Source organism: Pan troglodytes, chromosome 5 (assembly GCF_028858775.2).
Source record: "Pan troglodytes isolate AG18354 chromosome 5, NHGRI_mPanTro3-v2.0_pri, whole genome shotgun sequence".
NCBI classification, from domain to species: domain Eukaryota; kingdom Metazoa; phylum Chordata; class Mammalia; order Primates; family Hominidae; genus Pan; species Pan troglodytes.
This window is the reverse complement of record NC_072403.2, coordinates 161,228,075-161,249,235: the sequence shown is the minus strand read 5'-3', so window position 1 is coordinate 161,249,235 and position 21,161 is coordinate 161,228,075. Positions and strand designations below refer to the sequence as shown.

The 21,161-nt window shown below is 39.0% G+C and overlaps 1 protein-coding gene across 14 annotated transcripts in view; it reads right to left on the bottom strand.

Annotated features, from left to right (window-relative positions):
- TAB2 (TGF-beta activated kinase 1 (MAP3K7) binding protein 2) overlaps positions 1-17,880 on the bottom strand; it is a 93,308-nt gene extending 75,428 nt beyond the window's left edge. The window contains exon 1 of one of the 14 annotated variants that reach the window (XM_016956449.4): positions 17,743-17,880. The gene's annotated coding sequence lies outside the window, so the exon portion shown is untranslated. Of the gene's footprint in view, positions 1-14,368; positions 14,799-16,666; positions 17,274-17,368; positions 17,461-17,742 lie in introns of those variants that run through there. The other 13 variants (XM_009452188.3, XM_054686402.1, XM_054686393.2 and 10 more) reach the window with 13 other exon arrangements.
- Between the last annotated feature and the right edge of the window lie 3,281 nt (positions 17,881-21,161).

Below are 21,161 nucleotides of genomic sequence, written 5' to 3'. Positions count from 1 at the left end.
ATTTTTCTTCAAAGAGCCCTGCCAAGTTGCTTCATTTATTTGATGTAAAAATAAAAAACTAGGTCAGGTATAGTGGCTCATACCTGTAATCGCAGCACTTTGGGAGACCAAAGCAAGAGGATCACTTGAGCCAAGGAGTTTGAGACTAGCCTGTGCAATACAGCAAAACCCTGCCTCTACAAAAAGTTAGAAAAAAAGTATTAGCCAGGCATGGTGGCTGGTGTCTGTAGTCCCAGCTACTTGGGAGGCTAAGGTGGGAGGTTAAGGCTGAGCCCAGGAAGTTAAGGCTGCAGTGAGCTATGACTGTACCACTGCCCTCCAGCCTGGGTGACAGAGTAATACCCTGTCTCAAATATATGTATGTGAATATTATATATATGTTATATATACACACATATATTTTATATATATATAATACATACATACATACATATCTATATATAAACTTTTCTACCAATTTCCTGGAGGTGAGGTGGGGTGGGGTGGTAGTAATGATGGTAGTAGATATTATTCTAAATAATCTTCATCTTTTTCCCTGGGGAAACGGACCAAAAGAGGATAATGAGAATGTGGGTAGGAAATGGGGAATTGGTCTCCACAAATTTCAAGCTCTACTGCTGACAGTGACTAAAAAAAATTACTTTTCCTAAAGGGAAGTTCTTAGACTAATAGCAATGGAATTCAGTGAGCGAGTGAGGGAAGGAGGGAGGCAGAAGGGAGGGGTGGGACTGGAACAAGTAAACTAATAGCCTGACAGTACCATGCTGGCAACCTAAAGTCACCTTGTCCAAAACTCAACTCACTGCCTCCTACTCACTAATGTATTTCTCTGTTAATTATAAATGACATGCTTCTGAAGCTAGAAACCTCAGAGTTCTCAATTCTTTTCCTCTCCACATATAATCAATGGCAAAGTTTCACTGATTACTTTCACAAAAATTTCTCTTTTCCACCACAATGTCCTTGTTCAAGTATGTGTTATCTGGGCAATCACCTAACACCATGACCTCTTGTTTGACTGCTTGTTCTACTCTTAAGGTTTTCTTTTTTTTTTTTTTTTTTTAAGAGACAAGGTCTTGCTCTGTTTTCCAGGCTGGAGTGCTGTCATGTAATCATAGATATGCAGCCTCGAACTCCTGGGCTCAAGTGATCCTCTCAACTCAGCCTCTTGAGTAGGCAGGACTACAGGTGCACTTTACCTGCCGAGTTAGTTTTTTATTTTTATTAGAGATGGGGTCTTGCTATGTTGCCCAGGCTGGTCTCAAACTCCTGGCTTCAGCAATCCTCTTGCCTCAACCTCTCAAGACTCTAGTATTACAGGCCTTATGCCTGGCTAAGCCTTTCTAAACTGTATTTCACAGTGGTAACAAACTTGGCTAGCTTCCTAAAAACTGGCTGAATCATGTCACTTTCCTCCCTAAGAAAGGCAAGAGATTTTGTAGAGATATGCTGTAGTGAGTTTCAGCAGAAGGTGCTGACACTGACACAGGGAATAATGAAAAAAAGGTAAGAGAGAGGAGACCTGAGGATGAAGAATTTAGAATAAGTCAGAAAAATCAGGCAGAGAAAATGTTGGGAAGAATGGTATCAAGAAAGCCAAGTGAAGAGTTATAATAAAAATGATTATAAAGTTTAAAGTTTATTATTTTTATAATTTTATAGCAATAAATTTTCTATTAATAGCTTATATTTACTAAGTGCTAGGCACTAGGTCAAATGACTTATAATGCATAAACTCATCTAATGCTCCCAATAATCATGTGAGGCAGGCACCTCTATACGAGACTCAGTTAACTACACAGTTTGTCCTACTAGACAAAGAATTATTTTATACAGCTCCCTTTCCTTATTCCCTGAGATGCTTAATGCAAAGCACTTAAACATTCTTACTATGTTGGTGTCAACAATACCAGAGAAAGACATTCTTTTTACAAACTTTATTAATTTGCCATGGACTAACACAATATATGTATCTGTACACACATACAGACATATAGACATACACACACACACACACACACACACACACACACACACACACACACAATGGATCTGGAAATAAAAGAATATATGGTTTTAAAAATACCCAATCTCCTAATATTTAAATCTGCATTGGAATAGTAAGGGCTAAGGGTATTTTTGTCTTGTAAAGCTCAAAAGTGGAAAGGTATATAAAAATACTGAAGAGAAACTTGGCCTATACATCTACCATCTACCTGAAAATGGGCAGAAGGACTGCGTAGAAGACAGACAGATTAACATTCCTTTCTTTTAAAATGTGCACAAGAAATTTCCTAGGAGACATGCTATTATGGACTCAACTCTAAACCTGGCCTACTATTTGCAATGTGTACTCCATTCAACACAAGAAATCTGGGCCAAAGTTTAGACGAATTTGCAGAAATCCATTACCACTAGGGAAAAGAGAAAAAAGAGGCAAAATGTACGCCTCACTAATCTTGGGTTGGTGACGCTGCTATGTATGGGTGCAATCTCTAGGGCTAGAATACTTGTTTGGAAGCATCAGAAAGACATTCAACCACAACCTGTACTGCAGAATCCCAAAAGCTCATTTACTTTCGAAAACAATCAAGTTTACTAGCTCTAAACTCTAGTAGTCTTGTGTCCATTCATTCACAAATATTTACTGAGCACTCAAGCGCCAAGGTATCGTACTCATGCTATAAAAACTGACATTCAGTGGGAGAAACTGAAAAGTAAACAGATAATTATAATACACATGGCAATCTTGCAATGGGGGTAAATAAAACGAAGTGCTAGAAAGATATAAATTATCAATAAGGAAATATTATTGGAGCTAATAATCAGTTACAACAGAAAAAACTTGTGGCATTTAAAAAATTTTCCAAATTACATGAATTTAAAGTACACATGATCACAGTGGGACTCAGGAGTTATGTCTTTCTACAAATTCTCTGTGACTAAGACTGACCTGCTCCCTTTACTGATGTATTTCTGGCTCTAAGCCTCTCCTTGCCAGCTATTTTACATTCCTGTTTTTCATCTTTATTTTACATTTATCTCTCTGGCTGTTTTTATCTATAAGATAAATGTTGCCACAGAAAGTCATTCGGGCACTTAATAACAGTGTCAAACCCTTTCCACAACATGTAGTTACTTCATTTTATAAAGATTTAGGGCAAAGCTCTAAAAATTAGACACTATTAGATGACCACTGTTAACAGCCATTTACCTATCAAATAAGTATGACTAAGTACATATTAAACATCCATCCCCAAATCACCTCCCAATTACAAAATTTCTGTTGCATTTCATGTCACATACACAGCAGAACTAATCCAAATTTTCACAAAGCTCTTTCACATGTTAGAACAGTCTGGCTTTTTGCTAATAAATCTGAAATTACAGTAACTAGAAAGCAGTCACAGGTATAGTTTTAAACAAATACCACTATAACTTCTTTCACATCAACTCCACTGATACTCCCAAATTCATATTTCTAGTCTGAATCTCTTGCCTGAATTCCATTATACCGAATGAATTGCCCAGTTGATATCACTGGTTATATGTCTAAAAGGCATTTCAAAGTTAACACATCCAAAAAAAAGGCTCCTGATTGCTCAGTCTAAACTTGCTACTTTACCATGCTCCCAAACTGAGTCAATGGCAACTCCATACTTCCAATTGCTTGCGCCAAAAATCTCTTGTCATCCTTGAATTCTCTTTTATGCCTCAGATCCAATTCATCAGCAATTCCTTCCCACACAGAGTTTGAAACATATCCAAAATCTGATCTGTTCTCACCCTTTCCTATTACTGTCCTGGTCCCAGCCACCATCATCTAAGTATGACAATAATTTCTAATATATTTTCCCTGTTTAAATCTTTGCTCTATCTCCAAAGTCTACTCCACACACAGCAGAGTGAATATTTAAAAAGGTAAGTAACTACTAGCTACCAGCTTAAAGAATAAAAGCCATATGACCATATCAATTGAGGTAGAAAAAAGCATTTGACAAAATTGAAGACCTACTCATGATAAAAACACTTAACAAACTACAAATAAAAAGGGAACTTCCTCAACTTGATAAACAGCATCTACAAAAAACCTACAGCTAACATATACTTAATGGTGAAAGACTGAATGCTTTTCCACTAAGATCAGAAACAAGCTTGTCAGCTCCCACCACTATTATGAAACAGCATTGCAAGTAGCAGAGGAAGAAAAGGAAATAAGAAGCATACAGACTGGGAAGAAAAAAATGTAAATAACTGTCTATGCACAGGCACATCAGAAAACCCAATGAATCTACAAAATAAACCTCCTAAAACTGATAATTTAGCAAAGTCTCAAAATATAAGATCCACTCACAGAAATCAACCAACCATACTGCCACATATTAGACATGAACAATTGGAAATCAGAATTAAAAACACAGTATCACTTACAATTGTTCTAAAAAATATATATCTAGGTATAAATCCAACAAAACATGCACGGGATTTTTATGCTAGAAACTAAAAAATGCTGGTTTTTAGACAAAAGAAATAAAAGAATTAAATAAAAGACATACCATATACCATGTTCATGGATTGAAGACTCAACAAAATAAAAATGTCAATTTCCCCGAAACTGTCATTTTACAGATTCTAAATTTTACATGGAAAGGAACTAGAATAGCTAAAGCAATTCTGAAAAAGGAGAATGAAGTTGGAGGAATTTCACTATCTAATTTTAAGACTTACTATATAGCAATAGTAATCAAACAGTGTGGTAGTGGTGGAGGGACAGGCACAAAGATCAATGGAACAGAACAGAGAATCCAGAAATAGATCCTCACAATTACGGCTATCTGATTTTTGACAAAGGTACAAAAGCAATTCAATAAAGGAAGGATAGTCTTTTTTGTTTGGGACCTAAGGTTAGCCAGTGTTCTCAGACTTGACAAGAAAGGCACAATCCATAAAAGAAAAAATGCACAAAATGAACTTCATCAAAGCTAATTTTTTGCTCTGCAAAAGACCCTGTTAAGAGACTATAAAGACATGCCACATACTAGGAGAAAGTATTTGTAAATGACGTATTCAACAAAGGACTTGGATATAGAATTTGTAAAGAACTCTCTAAACTCAACAAGAAAACAAAACAATTCAATTAGAATATGGGCAAAAGACTTGAACACATTTCACCACAGAGGATATGTAAACAGCAAAGAAGCACATGAAAATATGTTCAACATCATTAGCCATTAAGGATATGCAAATTAATGGTCACTACATACTATTAGACTGGGTGAAATAAGAAATACTGACAATACTAATGCTGGAGAGGATGCAGAGAAACTGTAGGTTTCTCACATATTGCTGGCGGGAATGTAAAATTGTACAGCTACTCTGGAAAAGTCTGGCAGTTTCTTATTTAAACATACATTTATCACGCAACCCAACAACTGCACTCTTGGGAATTTATCCTACAGAGAAGAAAACGTATTTTCACATAAAATCCTGTAAAACCTGTTCACAGCAGTTTTATTTTTACAACCCAAAGTTGGAAATTCCAAAGTCAAATTGTGGTATATCCATACGATGGTAAACTCTTTAGCATTAAAAAGGAATAAATATTGATAAATGCAACAATTTGGAAGGATCTCAAGGGGATTATACTGGGTGAAAAAAAAAAAGAGCCCATCTCCAAAGGTAACATCATGTACGATTTCATTTATGTAACATTCTTGAAGTGACAATTATAGTGATAGAGAACAGAAGCAGATAAGTGGTTGCCAAGAACGAAAGGTGAAACTTAAGGGGTAAAACAAGGGAGTCTCTTTATGATGATGAAACAGTTTTTATAACCTAATTGTGAAGGTCACATGAATTTATACATATATATAATAATGTTACAGAACCACACACATACAAATGTCAATAAATAAATAATGTTCTAAGAAGTGAGGGGGGAAAATACAAATTAGATTTTATCTTAAAGCCCTTTGGTGACTTCCTACCCCATCCTGAGTAAAATCTAAAGTCCTTATCACAGTCTAAACACCCTACATGAACAGCATACACAGTTGGATATCATCTACCCTACTTCCACCCCCCAACCCCCCCAGCCCAGCTCCAATTATATTGGCCTTCCTGCTCTTAGAAGATGGCAAGGACATCCCACTTAAAGGCCACTGCATTTGCTACTGCCTCTATTTTCATTCATGTACCTGCTCAAATGTTATCTAATCAGACAAGCATTCTCTATCTCCTCCATATCAAGTGAAGTCTTCCTCTTTCTCCCTCCATAGAACCTTAAAATCAACAAACAGAACTCAAATGTCTTCCTCACCTGTTGCAACCCCGGTCTGTTCTGTAATGGTGAACATCACCATCACAACTATGCACCCAGGGCATGTGTGATCTTCACTGCTTTACGTCACATTCAATATTTCCTTCTCAAACACATTACCTATTCTTCTTAATTACCCCATTATCAGTGCCTTAATTTGGGTCCTAATCAACTCTCAAATAGATACTTATATGCCTGCCTCTTCCTCCCAAGTCTGGCTCTTTTCTAAGGTATTTTGTGCACTACAACAAGAGAATCTTTCTAGAATGTTAATTTAAGAACTTGTCTTCCATCCATTTGAAGGATGAAGTTAAATCTCCTTTATGGAGTATACAGGTGCTCTGTCTTTTTTCTAATTTTCCACCTCAGTTCCAGCTAACCCACCACTGGTACCTAATGCACTGTAGAACTACACACAGTTACTGTGTACATGTGGACTTTCCTACCTCCATCTTTCATGCATGGTGTTTCTCTCTATCTAAAAAGACCTATCTGCAGCCTGTAACTCTCTTCCTTGCCTATCTGATATACACTCAGATTAAGTGTCACCTTTCCTAGGAAGATTTCCCTGTCATGTCCTTTCATCCCTTACTGAATAGGAGATACTGCCTAATCCTTATCCATAGGAGACACTACCTCCTATGGATTCCTAAAGTATTTTATGTTTAACCCCGTCACAGCATTTGTCACGGTATATCACATGTGTTTGTATATATGTCTCTTAAGGACAAGAACTGTATCTTACATATCTGTCCACCCCTTTGACCTAGCAAAGTACAGGCACACAGCAGGAACTCAAAACTATTGGATAAGTAAGGTAGTTTGAATAATAAAGAATGTAGAGGCCGGGTGCGGTGGCTCATGCCTGTAATCCCAGCACTTTGGTAGGCCGAGGCGGGCCAATCACAAGGTCAGGAGATCGAGACCATCCTGGCTAACACGGTGAAACCCTGTCTCTACTAAACATACAAAAAATTAGCCAGGCGTGGTGGCACGCGCCCACAGTCCCAGCTACTTGGGAGGCTGAGGCAGGAGAATTGCTTGAACCTGGGAGGTGGAGGTTGCACTGAGCTGAGATTGCACCACTGCACTCCAGCCTGAGGGACAGAGCAGACTCCCTCTCAAACAAAACAAACAGAATGTAGAGATGAGACACAATAGAAGAATGAGTAAGGCAAGGTTTCTTGGGTTAGCCAACTATTCTGCACAAGCATGTCATAGAAGACATATGAAATACGCTCTATGGAGTTTCTGTTCTTTCGATCATGTGATAGTCTATAAAAGTTGATATACTGATAGATAGCTTGGTTTGGTTAAGATGACCACTTCAATCTTCTACCTAATTACTTCAACTAGGTAATGAACTAACTTCAATTAGGTAATGAACTAATTACCTTCAACAAGAGCACTTACTTCTTGTTCCACTTGCAAAATTACAGCAATGGCTGTGTCATCATTTAAACGTATGGCAATGTTCATGAGGGGAAAAATCTCACGAAGAGAATGAGTATGTCTCATGCAGGCCAAACAATTACCTTAGCTAGACAATCTCAAAGGGCATTCAACACGTGTCAATGCACTTTCATATGCAAAAAAGCAGAATCGCCATATGTGGAAGTGGGAATTTTCTTCTGAAATCCCCATTTCCATGTGCTTATTTTTCCATTTCCTATAAAATCATCCTAAGAGTTGGCAAGCAGTACTTTAGTCAAGTACAATTCAGGTACATGCTAATCATGGGGTAAACAGTAAGTCACTCTCAATGCAAATTATAAAATATCTGTATTTCTAGCAACTTTTATTTGACACGGATCCCTTGGATGGTTCCTTGAGCACATTTTCTCACAATTCTAGTAACTACTTAACTGTGACACCTACATACATCTGCAACATACAGCTGCTTAACTTCTGAACAGCAGACGCGCTCATGTTTATCAGGTCACTAATTGACTTTTAAAAATTAACCAAGTTGCCAGGCTCAGTGGCATGCCATACGTAGTCCTAGCTACTTGGGAAGCTGAGGCAAGAGGATGGCTTGGGCCTGAGAATCGAGACCAGCCTAGGCAACATAACGAAACCCCCATTTCTAAACAAATAAATAATAAATCAATAAAATTAACCAAGCAACTATGTCATAATTTGTGCTCAGTAATTAAATGGAACATTTAATCTGTCTTAAATTTTTAAAAAACAACCATCTTGCCTATATTTTATAATGATGACAACCCTAATAGAAACCTACAATCAGGAAATGCTAGTATAAAAGAAAAGTGTAAAAGACAAAATAGTCCATAGGATATCAAGAATGTGGAAGCAAATATCTATATAATAGGCTTTGTACCACAGATCTGAATATTAATATTTAAAGGCCAGTTTCTCCCACTTAAATTTTTATGCAATTATTAGCTTTGCTGAACATAAGATAAACTCTTGCAAACTACAAAAAAACAAAATTAATTTGCTGACCTAATTATTACTGATATTAAGTGACCTATCCAAAAGGATGTGAAAATGTTAGGTTTTCTAAATAACGGCATTTGATCAAAACAAAAATCAAATTTCTGTGCATAATACTTCACTCTACATGTTGACTTTTCCAACAGCAAAAGCTAAAAACCGCTTAAAAAAACAAGGCTGAGGATGGGTGGATCACCTGAGTTCGGGAGTTCGAGACCAGCCTGGCCAACATGGTGAAACCCTGTCTTTACTAAAAATACAAAAATTAGCCAGGCAGGGTGGTGGGCGCCTGTAATCCCAGCTACTCAGGACGCTGAGGCAGGAGAATTGCTTGAACCCAGGAGGCAGAGGTTGCAGTGAGCTGAGATTGCAACATTGCACTCTAGCCTGGACAACAGAGCAAGACCCCATCTCAAAAAAAAAAAAGAATAACAAAAACACAAGGCTGAAAAGACCAACATGTACCTTATAATTCTTTCTGCCATGATAACATGTCATTTATCCAATGATAAATGGTTCAATCTCCTATTTGTGCTTCTGGTTTTATTTTACAGATTGCACAAAAACTGCACACGTGTAAGATTAAAGCATATTTATTACCTCTAGGCTAAGAGATTTCATGTATATACACTACGGAATGTTCTAAGCCTATGAACTTAATAAAATGCAATGACTTTTTTAAACTTTTTTTTTTTTTTTTGAGATGGTGTCTTGCTTTGTCACCCAGGCTAAAAATTTTTGTCTTAATCTACTGGGTAAACCAGTGTAACTGTTGTAGACTATTTTGCTGTAATAATTAGTATTGAATGCTATTTGTATAACCAATATTTTAACATAATAATACAATTTGTTTACTCTTCCTGGTACTATAGCAATACAGATAACTTATTAACAAAATATAAAACCATTGCTACAGCTGCTGTTAAAACAGGCTGGGTGTGGTAGCTCACACCTATAATCCCAACACTTAGGTGGGAGGCCAAGGCAAGATGATTCCTTGAACCTAGGAGCTCAAGACCAGCCTAAGCAAAATAGGAAGAACCCTTCTCTACAAAAAATAAAAAGTAAGCTGAGCGTTGTGGTACGCATCTGTAATCCCAGCTACTTGGAAGGCTGAGGTGGGAGGATCACTTGAGCCTGGGAGGTCAAGACTTCAGTGAGCTGTGGTTGTGCCACTGCATTCCAGCCTGGGCAACATAGCGAGACACTGTCTTAAAACATAAACATAACAGAAAAGTATAAAGATCATTTTACACAGATAAAGTGGCACAAGTTTTGTAGTATTATATTAAACCTCATATTTGAGGTGTTTTCAAAATCTTATCCATGCCAATTTTCTAATGCTTTTCCTAAAGAAGAACTATATTATAGATTTGTGGACTAATTTCAAATTGAAAATGCAGCTTTTCCCACAGGAACAGGCAAGAAAAATACAAAGAATTAACAATCCGTATGTTTATTTTGTAGTTAAAAAAATAATGATGATGTTTTGTTTGTTTCATCTTGGTCTAAGGAGTTACAGTAAATTAAAAAGTATAGAAATTCTTTTTTCATTCTATTTGTTGAGGAAAAATGAAGTGGACAGATACCTTGAAGAAAAAACCTAACGAAGCAAAATTCCAAATGTAAAATTACTTCCCATTACTTAAGCTACATATCCTAATGTAACTAGAACAAGAATTCACCTGTTCTATGTAAGGTAGGTATTACTATATCCATTTTTCTGAAGAAAACTCCTTGGCTCAGAGTGTGTGAATGATGTCTAAAACCACATAGCTATAGTCAGCAACAGAACTCAGATTTGAACTTGGGCTCATCTGGTTTTAAAGCCCAGAACTTTTATTATACTTCATTGACTCCCAACACGGTAAAATTAAGATATTTAGTTAAAGAGGTGGGGGCTGAGAAGCTGAAAAATCAACAAAGAGATCAACTCAAAATCAAAAGCAGTATTTTCCTAGCCTGGGCAACAAAAGGAGATCCTGTCTCTACAAAAAATTTTTAGAAATCAGCTGGATGTAGTTGCGCACACTTGTAGTCCCAGCTATTCAGGAGGCTGAGGTGGGAGGAAGGCTTGTGCCCAGGAGTTTGAGATTGCAGTGAGCTATGATTGTGTCACTGCACTCCAAAAAAAAAAAAAAAAAAAAAAAAAAAAGTAATATTTTCCACAGTTTAAAACCAGGTAAAGTCTCTTCTACCCCTATGGCCCCAGTTCATATCAGAATTACTGCTTTTGTTGATTTCTCTGACTAAACAAAAGTTGCTTGGCCTGAGGACAATGTTCTGCAAGGTCAAGTTGCTGAGTTCAAGTTTTCATCTGCATTAGCAAGTATTTTCTCTCATTGATGAGGAATGGAAAGTCACTCCCCTGAACTGCCCTGCCACTGGCTCTATACTGATGAGCCAAGCAATATCTCTGGCCTGCTTCACTGGCAAACTGACAGGAAGCAAACTTGTGATGTGCTCAATTTTGCTAACATTAAAAAAGGTAAACATTAAGATATTAAAGGTCAAAAATAATTTTCCTTAATATCAATGTGAGAGTAAAACTTTAAGCTAAAATTCAAAATAATATTAATAATATTATTTAATGATTCAGATGATGGTTAATAAACTGGTGAATAAAAATTTATAGATCAAAAATTACTCTTTCCTACACATTTTAATGGATTATTTTAGACAAGTCTATTATTAACAATCGGCATTCACACATTTCTACCAAAATCTCTGCTAAAATCCCCATTCCTATACTCTTGCTGCTTCTCTCTCTCTCTCTGCAGGACCTTTCCAACCTCTACTTTATTATCTGGCTTCTGTGACTTGTACTAGGAGCACTGGTACTAGGCCGGTTTTTGTTTTTCTTCTTAAGTGAAACAAGAATTCCATTTTCTTTTAACAAGGCAATTAAAATACTACAAATTCTTATACTGCTCTTGTCTCTTGTACTTGTTTGTAGGTAAATCAGACTTCCTTTCTGAAGCCACTCAAACTGACACCTTGTAGGAATCATTTCTGTCCTGTAGTAGACAGTTATTGTTCAAAACAAGCAAAGAAAAAAAAAATTACAAGAGTATAAAATATTCAGTTGTATGTATTCCTATCTCATTTCTAAAGTAGTACTGTGGCACATCAAATACTAAAATGAAATACTTTTCATCCTATTTGTTCATATTTGAATATAAAGCACACGATACATGCTTTGTGGAGAACTTTTTAAAAATCCAAGAAATATTTTGGGTAAATGACTGAAAGCCTCATAACCTGACAGAAGTCTTAAGTTTGGAGAAAGCTAAAATTATTATTCTTTAGGTAGAGGATAACTTACAACAGAACAGGAAAGAGTTGACTGGCGCTAAGATTTAGGCATCTGAAGAATGCTTAAAATACTGTGAAGATGGGAGGTGGGATGCTGGTGGGACGTTTTCACTTTTCAGTGAAAACACCAGTATTTCCTGTATCACAGAAATGTAGGTAAACGACCAAGCTATTTAATCCATAAAACCAGGACAAATCTACACTTTCATTGAAATTATCTTAAAAAGATAAGGTAAACTTGTTCTTTAACAGTTAAGAGCAAATAATTATTCATAAATTTTCTTCTACTCTTTTAAAAACTGCTGTATTACTTTTTCACTTTGATGCCAATAACATCATAGAAATAGGTTAATGAAGACTAATCTAGCCACAAATAATTGATTTCTTCCTCTCAATTTCTAGAACATTTTTTGAACTTTTGGCTAGATTCACAAAATAGCATTTAAGAGACTTTGCATAATGATATCTTATTCAGTGCTTAAAATTAAAAGTAGAGATTCCAGTGCAGTCACCTTTCAGACTCAGGAGTTTACTACAAAAAGAGCTGTAATTTACAGAAAAATGATCATTAAGAACTATTCAACATTTAACACACAGTATTTCTTGAACTCTTAACTACAGGTCAACCACTGAAAATAATGTGAAGTAAAGACTGAAAGGAAGACATGTTCTGCCCTTGAGGTGCTGTTTCGTGATCTTCCAGTCTAAAAATGAAAATAAGTATTGCAACTTGCATGGTTATTCCACTTTTCCCTCAAAAATCCCATTCACAATTTGAGTTATTTTATCCTTGCAAAAACTTTCCTTAATAATTTGTATAACAGATTCTTTGAATTAACAAGCAAAATGATGACAAAAAGCAAACATTTACTCTATAGTTACTATGTGCCAGGCACTGTACTAAATATTTTAAAAGTATTTACATGAATTGGAATTTTATACACTGTTTGTTATTTCCTTGCTAAAATGCTGAGATCCAGCTCATCAACCTATTCAACAACATACGACACAATGTTCCTTCACCAGAAAAAGAAAGATATCGTATCCATTTTACACAGAAGAAAACAAGCTCAGAGAAGCTAACGAATTGTAACTGGTCCCAAATCTAGTGGCAAAGCTACTAAGTGGCAAAACCAGGATTAAAAACTCTGATTTTCTATCCAGCCATAAAACAGCTTTCTGAAATACTAACAATAGGAAATCGCTGTTGAAACTCTGTAACTTTGAAGTATAAATACAATTGTGTTCTGAAATTTGAAGTGTATTCTTAAAGGAAAAATTTTATGTATGGGATAGGTTTCGCTTTTTGAAATCAAGGATAATGCCCATTACACAGTTTTTAAAAAGCTCAATAAGCAATGTTCATTCCCTAACTCCCTTTTCCGTTTTATTTTTCTGCACAGTACTGTTTTGTCCCAGGCATATTACACTGTACTCATTTATTAAGTCTTTTACCACTAAATGTAAACTATATGAAAAGCTATTTTTGTCTGTTCTTCAATACGGCACCTCCAGCATCTGGAAGAGTCCCTAGCACATAATAAGTGCTCAATAAATATTTCTGAAATGAAGAAAAGCTTGGCACACAGTAGGCATTCAATAAATATTAGTTCCTTTCTCTTTATTATGCAGGATATCACTCCCTGGGTACCATATTCTGAACTGGAATACATGATTAGAAATGAAATAAAATTTCTTATTAAAGTTTTACATTACACATGAGTAAGGCAAATCAAAAGGTCGCATTCAGCAAAGCCTCATTTATGAAGCATAAAGGTAAGGGGGTGTATGTAAATTAAATTTTGAACAAATGCACTTTTAAGTGCCAAAACTTTAATCAATTTTCATAGACATCTTTTATTCATATAAACATACACAATTTTACTTTGTGATAATTCTGACTTGGATGTCCTGAAACATCACTTGTCAGCTGACACTTCTCACTGTGCTCACTCCTTTTCTAAGGAATAGGAAATAAAGTAAACATATTCTGTAAAATGAGTCAATAAAAATCCAAGTGAAAATCCAAGTGAAACGCATAACCTCAATGTAGGAGCTGTGGGATCACTATTCTGGCATCTTTTTCTTTTCCTAGGAGGCTGAATGAATGTAGGTTAAGTACCACTTACTAGTAAATAGGCTGTTTTGAGAGATGGAATACTTAGAAAAAGATAGCACCCTCTTAGCAATCTCTAATTCCTTAGTTTTATCAAGATCAGTCAAGTTTAGTGATTAACTAAAGAAAACATAAAAAGTATAACTCCTAAGAGTACTTACTCAGGTTTTTTAGCTTTCTGAGTAAGCAGCGTCCTTGATTTTTTAGGACCAGAATCATAAGAAACAAAATGTTAAAATACTGTTAAGTATTCTGGAAATATGAGCCAGAGGCAAAAACATATGAACATGCATACATTTAAATTCTATATAATTTCAATGTCTCCAAATCCTTATCATTTTAATACAGAGGGTTTTAAATAAGATGACATATATAGAGTGTCAGAACCTATGAAAAGGTTCAGAGACAATCTCCTTTGTACAGTTCAGCATGATCATTTTCCTGTGCTTGGCAGCCACCGCTACCCACATCTCCACATTCCTAGCTGCCTAAAACTTTTCATCTAATTCTCTGCTAGCATCTTATCCTCTGTCTCTCCTCCTCCTTATTACTGTTTTGCCCAATCTTCACATGTGCCTCTGTTATTACCTCATAATCCTCCCATTCTAGAGAGACCCAATGTTAGATCAAATAAAGATGACATAAGTGAAACAAAGGAAAAGTGCTACTAGTGTTCTCCGGGTCATGGGAACCTGGCCAGAGAGAGATATAATGGAATTAGAATTTGGATTTTTCAATTACAGTTTAATTTATGAACTTTATATATTATAAAGATTATCAGGAACTTTCCCCCAAAATATCTATAACAAGGCAAAAATTCTAAAGTATGATAAAAAATAAACTTTTAGTCTTGATCTGTTTATATAACTCAAAAAAATGCTGTTTTAGAAAATACACATTCCTCAAGGACTTTTTTTGCAAGTAACTCATAGAGTAAAACAGCCTACATTACACTTATTTTTCAAAATGCAGTAGGTTCACAGATACACATATGTACATTTCACTCTAAACAGTATTTTGTGAAAAGAAATTTTCCTTACTGGGAAAATTACGGATGTAGAATAAACTTCTATTTCTGCCAAGACACAAATGTAATAAGACATTTAACCAAGTGTAAGTTGTTAATACTAAAGAAGCAATTCTCAATACTGACCTAAGTGGGGATCTGCCTACATAACTGCGGAGTTTAAAAACCTCATTTCATTAGGCATTTGGGAGGCTGAGGCGGGTGGATCACCTAAGGTCAGGAGTTCGAGACCAGCCAGGCCATCATGGTGAAACCCCATCTCTACTAAAAGTACAAAAATTAGCCGGGCGTGGTGGCGAGCGCCTGTAATCCCAGCTACTGGGGAGGCTGAGGCGGGAGAATCGCTTGAACCCGGGAGGCGGAGGTTGCAATGAGTCAAGATCGCACTACTGCACTCCAGCCTGGGTGACAGAGCGAGACTGTCTCAAAACAAAAAACAAAGAAAACAAAAACAAAATTAAAAAAAAATTGTTTCCCAGTCTTAGCAATACCCTTAGCTGAAGGCAAGCGCTTTTTTTCCACTAGAGGACCAAGCACAGGTGTGATTTCAATCAAACGGGATTAAGTTAAAATTTATTTTTCAAAAATATGTATTTGATGAGGTTCTGACCATTTTATCCACTTCTTAATGAGTCACTAAAGCACACGTTCTACTATGAAATAGTTAACTAAAGGGGGTTCAATAGTAGCATTTCATCAGTGTCCTTAAGAGAATACTTTTAAACTCAGGAAAAGTTACTCGATGCACACAAGAGAAAAAAGAAATAATGGAATATATTCAGGGGATAACTTATTCATCTATAATTGACGTATTCAACTTTCAGTTTGATTCTTGAAAGATTTAAAACTTAAGCACCCTCTATTAGAAACTGATTAGACCTATGGGGGAAAAACCCAAACAGAAGTTCTGAATCACTGGAATTTTTGTTCTATTTCCTGTTAACACATTGATAGTACATCATATTCGTTCCATACATGTTTTTTAAAAGCAGCAGAATCCTTAAACTAACTGTACCCTAATTTAGCCTATAGCTCATGTATCTAACAATTCTTCCCATTGTTTCTAATTAAAATGCTCAGCCAAAGCCTACAACAAAAGAAAAGCAAGTCTTCCTTTATTACAAACTGCCATGGTTTCAAAATTTACAGTTTCAAACCGTCAAAAGTTTAAAATCGTGATTTCATTGTTACAAAGAATGTAAAGATATTTTTTAAAAGGTGTCAATACTCTGCTACTGTATGAAGAGTGTGGTAAGCAGAAGTGAAAAAACTGAAAGCAAATATTCTATTCCATGCCCACTAAAATTCCCGGCCAAATCTGGAATTGCATAATGATCATCATAACCTTTAGAGTATGCTAAAGCGGAAACGAAATTCCTTTTCTAAAATGTGAATCAATCTGACCCCAAAATTAGACACTTTACAAACTTACCTAAAACAGACAAAATGGATGCAAAATTATATTGCCGTACAGTTGCTCTGAATACGATCTTAGCGTTCAAGAACTTTCCAATGAATAAGGGCACTCAACAGCCTGCACTGGGGGCCTAAATTTCGTGAACTACGGAGAAACCCCTGTGAGGCTGCAAATTCCCTCCGCTCTCCTGGAAAACCCTCTTATCAGAAACATTTGAAGAATTTATCCACAACAATTAAGCTGACTTGAAGAATGGAAACCTAACATCTCAAATATACTATATATGGAATGAAACATGGCCAAACACATAAATACAAACTCACACGGTCTCTGACACTTTGGTGTACGACTGTGCCTGAACATCTCACAGCATCAGCAACAGAAACATCCACCTGTCACCTGTTCAGCACCGCCAAGAGACCCTTGCAGCCTCCCTGACTCAACCACAATCGTAGGGTTTGAGGTTGATGGGACTGAAAACTAGAAACATCCAGTGAGATCTAAGGGGCCACATATTCATAGTAGGGCTTGCCCCCCACTTCAAAGACGGCTGCAGAAAACCAAGATCCGCAAAGGAACGATGTTCTCCCTCCCGCCCGACCCCCACATAACTGCCCCGTGTCTGTCCCCAAAACCCCCTGCCCCTAAGTCATCTTTAACTAGACCTCGGCTCCCCAAAAGGAGATTTTTCCTCCCCCGCCCCCACCTCACACATGCCTGGGGGCGGGTCAGGGGCGCCGACGCAGGGAGGGGCCCTCCCGAGCCCCTTGCGCCCTCCCCCACCCGGGGCTCTCCTAGGCGCTCGATTCCAATGAAGCTCCCCCTCCCCCCCCGCACGGACGCCCCGGAGCCCAGGCCCGGCCCGATGCTCCCCACCCCCACCGGACTGGGGGACTCGGGGGGCCTCCCTCTCCGCCTCGCCACTGGGGGAAGGAAAGAGGCGGAGGGAGGAAGAGTGCAAGTTAGAAGCGAACGCCCCGCACGGGCCTCGCGAGGCGGCAGAGCCCCTTCCAGACGGAGGGGGGTGCGGGGCGATGAGGGGACAGCCAGGTTGGGGATCCCGCCGAGGCCCGGCAGCGCTGTCCGCTTACCCTTTGCCGCCGCCGCTTCCCCCTCCTCCTCCTCGGCCGCCGCCGCCGCCTCTCCCACTAGGGCAGCCGTCTCCACCGTCGCCTCCGCCACCACGGCCGCCGCCAGCGCCGCCGCCGCCTCCGGTTCCACCCGGCAGGGGGGACACCTCAGCCCTCCCTCCCTCCCCGCTCAGCCCCCTCCGCTCGCCCGCCGCCGCCAACTCCCTCCGGCCGCCGCCGCCGCCACCGCTCCTGGCTGAGGGGGAGGGGAGGGGGTCGGGCTGGGTCGCCCCGCCGGCGGCTGCAGCAGATCAAAAACGACGGCTGGGCGGCGTCGCCGCTCCCCGATCCTCGGCTCCGGCTCGCTCGGCCTCCCCACCTCCCTCTGCCCCCACCCCTCTCGCGCTCGCCTGCCCTCCCCCCACCCCCCCAGCTCTCGCTCGCTCTCGCCGCGGCTCCGCCAGCCCAGTCCAAATCAAAATACTGTCACACAATATGGCGGCGCGGCGGCCGGCAAACACCGCGAGATCTGCAGCCGCGGCTGAGGCGGCGGCTGTGACGAGGCCTCCCCTAGCCGAACGGCGGGGGAGCAGCAGGCGGCGGCGGCTGCGGCTGCGGCTGCGGCTGCGGCCCGGGGATGCTCTTCCTCCGACCTGTACCCCTCCCCCGACACTCGCAGTCTCTACGCCTGTCTTGCTAGGGCTGGAGGGAGGACGCGGGCCGCCGCTGGGGCCGTGCGAGGGGGGTGCCGGTGCGGGCAGCCCGGGGAGGGCTGGGACCCCCTTTCTCCGCCTGGGCCCCCCATCCTTGGGGGTAGGGTGCGGGTTCCACCTCCCGCCACGGGGGCCGCTAGCAGTTTGGGCTGAGGGAAGAAAGGAACTGAGCTCGCGTCCCAGCTGCACCTCGCGGAGGGGCTGGCCGGGTCCGGAAGCGGGTGGCGGGACTTGCGGGGCGGCCGGCGGCGCCGCGCGGGTGGGGTCCGGGGGCCCGGCCGGACGCCGGGGCTCTGCGGCGGCCGAGAGGAGCAGGTGGGCCCGCGGCGGAGGCTGGCGCCGGGTCGCTGCGGGCCGGGACACACCCCCTTGGAGCCCGATCGCACCGCCGGCTAACGGGAGGGACCCGTGCGGAATCGTCCCTGGGGTGTGCGGGAGACGTCTTGGGAGCCTCACAACTGGCAACTTCGAGACTTGGAAAAAGCGTCGGCTTCTGACTTTTCTTGAGCAGTTGAGGGGGAAAAAAGAAATCTAAATGCTGCGGGGGTTTCGTTGTTTCGATTTTATTTTAATTGCACGTTCCTAGAAGTCCTAGAAGCAGAGCCAAAGACTAGCTTTGCGGGAAGAGGGGGGGCCTTCAAGTTTCTATCTCCTTAAATAAATATTTGTTTAGTGTCCCCCTAGGGGGAAAAAAAAGCGTGTTTAATACTCAGACGTTTCTCACAATGTGAAATATTTATTTAAAAATTCTAGCGCTTCCATGGTGTCCAAAACACTAGGGCATTTTTCTGCCCCTGTCCAAAATGTCCATATCCCTGCCGGTTTCTTCCTTGAAACAATTCTTACTCCAGAGAAAAATCCTAAAGGACCATTTTTATACTTTTATTTCCAGTGTGAGCACTGTAGCTACAGTGAGAATTTTTTTAAACCATCTTTTAAATAGTAGAGCCTTCCTCACAGTTAAAAGTTCTTTCTCCCCACTTCCTTTTTCCTCATTCATCCTTTGAAAATACCTGAAGTCTGGGCTATAGCACCAATTCAAATACTTTGCCACTTCAAAAGCTGAAAGTACTTATGATTTACAATATCGGAATTTAATTATTCTCCATTGGCGATACCATTAAGAGAAGCAAAAGTAAAATTAGGATTTACAAAATTGGAAAGATTCTAGTTTTACTGGCGAGAAGAAATCATTAACTTTAACGCTTTACAGCAGTTCTCTGAGGAATTATTTCCATACTCGATAAAATAATTGATTAAATAATTTTAGATAAACTGAATCCATTAAGTAAATTTCACTTGTCTTTGAAACCATTATAAAGTACAGAGGCAACAATTGCTTTTGAAATGGTAGGATGATGTATTTTATGCAAATTTTTTAAAAATTTTATGGAATGTACATATTTTAATAGAAATATAATGCTTTATAGATTATAGGTTTGAGCAGGTCAAGTCTAAAAACCAGTGGGGGGCAAAGAAGGTATGTATAACAAATACATCCTTGCACCAGCAGTGCACTTAGAGCTATGTAGTCATGAGGAAGCATCAGACAAACCCAAGTAAAGGAAAATAAAATATAAAATAACTAGCCTGTATTTTTAAATCATGACCAATGTCATAAAAGACAAAGACTGCAGACTAGAAAAAACTAAAGACATGGTAACGAAATGCAATATGTGACCCTGAACTGGATCCTTTACTGGAGGAGAAAAATGTCATATAGGACATTATTGGGATAATTGGCGAAATTGGAATATGGGCTGTAGATTAAAGAATTGTATCAATGTTAAATTTCCTGAATATGTTTGCATGAGAATATCCTTGTTTATAAGCAAACACACTGAAATATTAAGGGGTAAAAGAACATGATATATGTGATTTTCTCCCAAATGGTTCAGAAAAAAATAAAATACATACATATACACACATACACACATCTGTTACACACATATACAGAAAGAAGAGATTGATACAATTTAAACCTTGGTGGTGAATCTGGGTTATTTTTAAAATAAAACAATTAAAAATTGGTGAATCCGGATGTTTTTGTACCGTTCTTGCAATTTTTGGTAAGCGTGAAATTATTGCTAAGTAAATAGTTTTTAAAACCCAAGAGCTTTAAACTTCAGAGAGTTCCTTTATCTCACTAAGAGGAGGACTGTTATGATATAGAGAGATGATAGATCCTTTTACAATGGAACTGTCCCTCTGTTCTGAGTAACCAGAATTTTGGTCATTCAGCCTTTTCTTCTTCCTTAATCTATTTGAATTTGGGACAAAAATAGGAGTCTTTGTGTATTTGGTAAATGTGATTTCTGTATTTATTGATTCAGTAAATATTCAGTGTCTTTTATCCTCAAGACTGGAGAAAATAAAAAGGAAAAAACAAGACTGGCATTCAGGTGCTCTGTGTAGTCATTACAGGAAAAAAAAAAAAAAGATATAGTTCCTGGACTACATTCAAGAGCTTTTTAGTCTAGTAAGGTCCTGATACAGTAGCCACTTGCTACCTGGGGCTGTTTGAATTTAAATTAGTTAAACAAAATTAAAATTCAGACTTCCAGTTGCACTAGCCACATTTCAAGTGCTCAATAAACCATGTGTTCCATCTGTTCTATGGAACAGGGCTTGTAGTAGAACAGACTGCACTATATAAATAGCATTGATACAAGGTAGCTGGCAATAAATACCATTGAAACTTAGGGGAAGAGGGATTACTTTGCACAG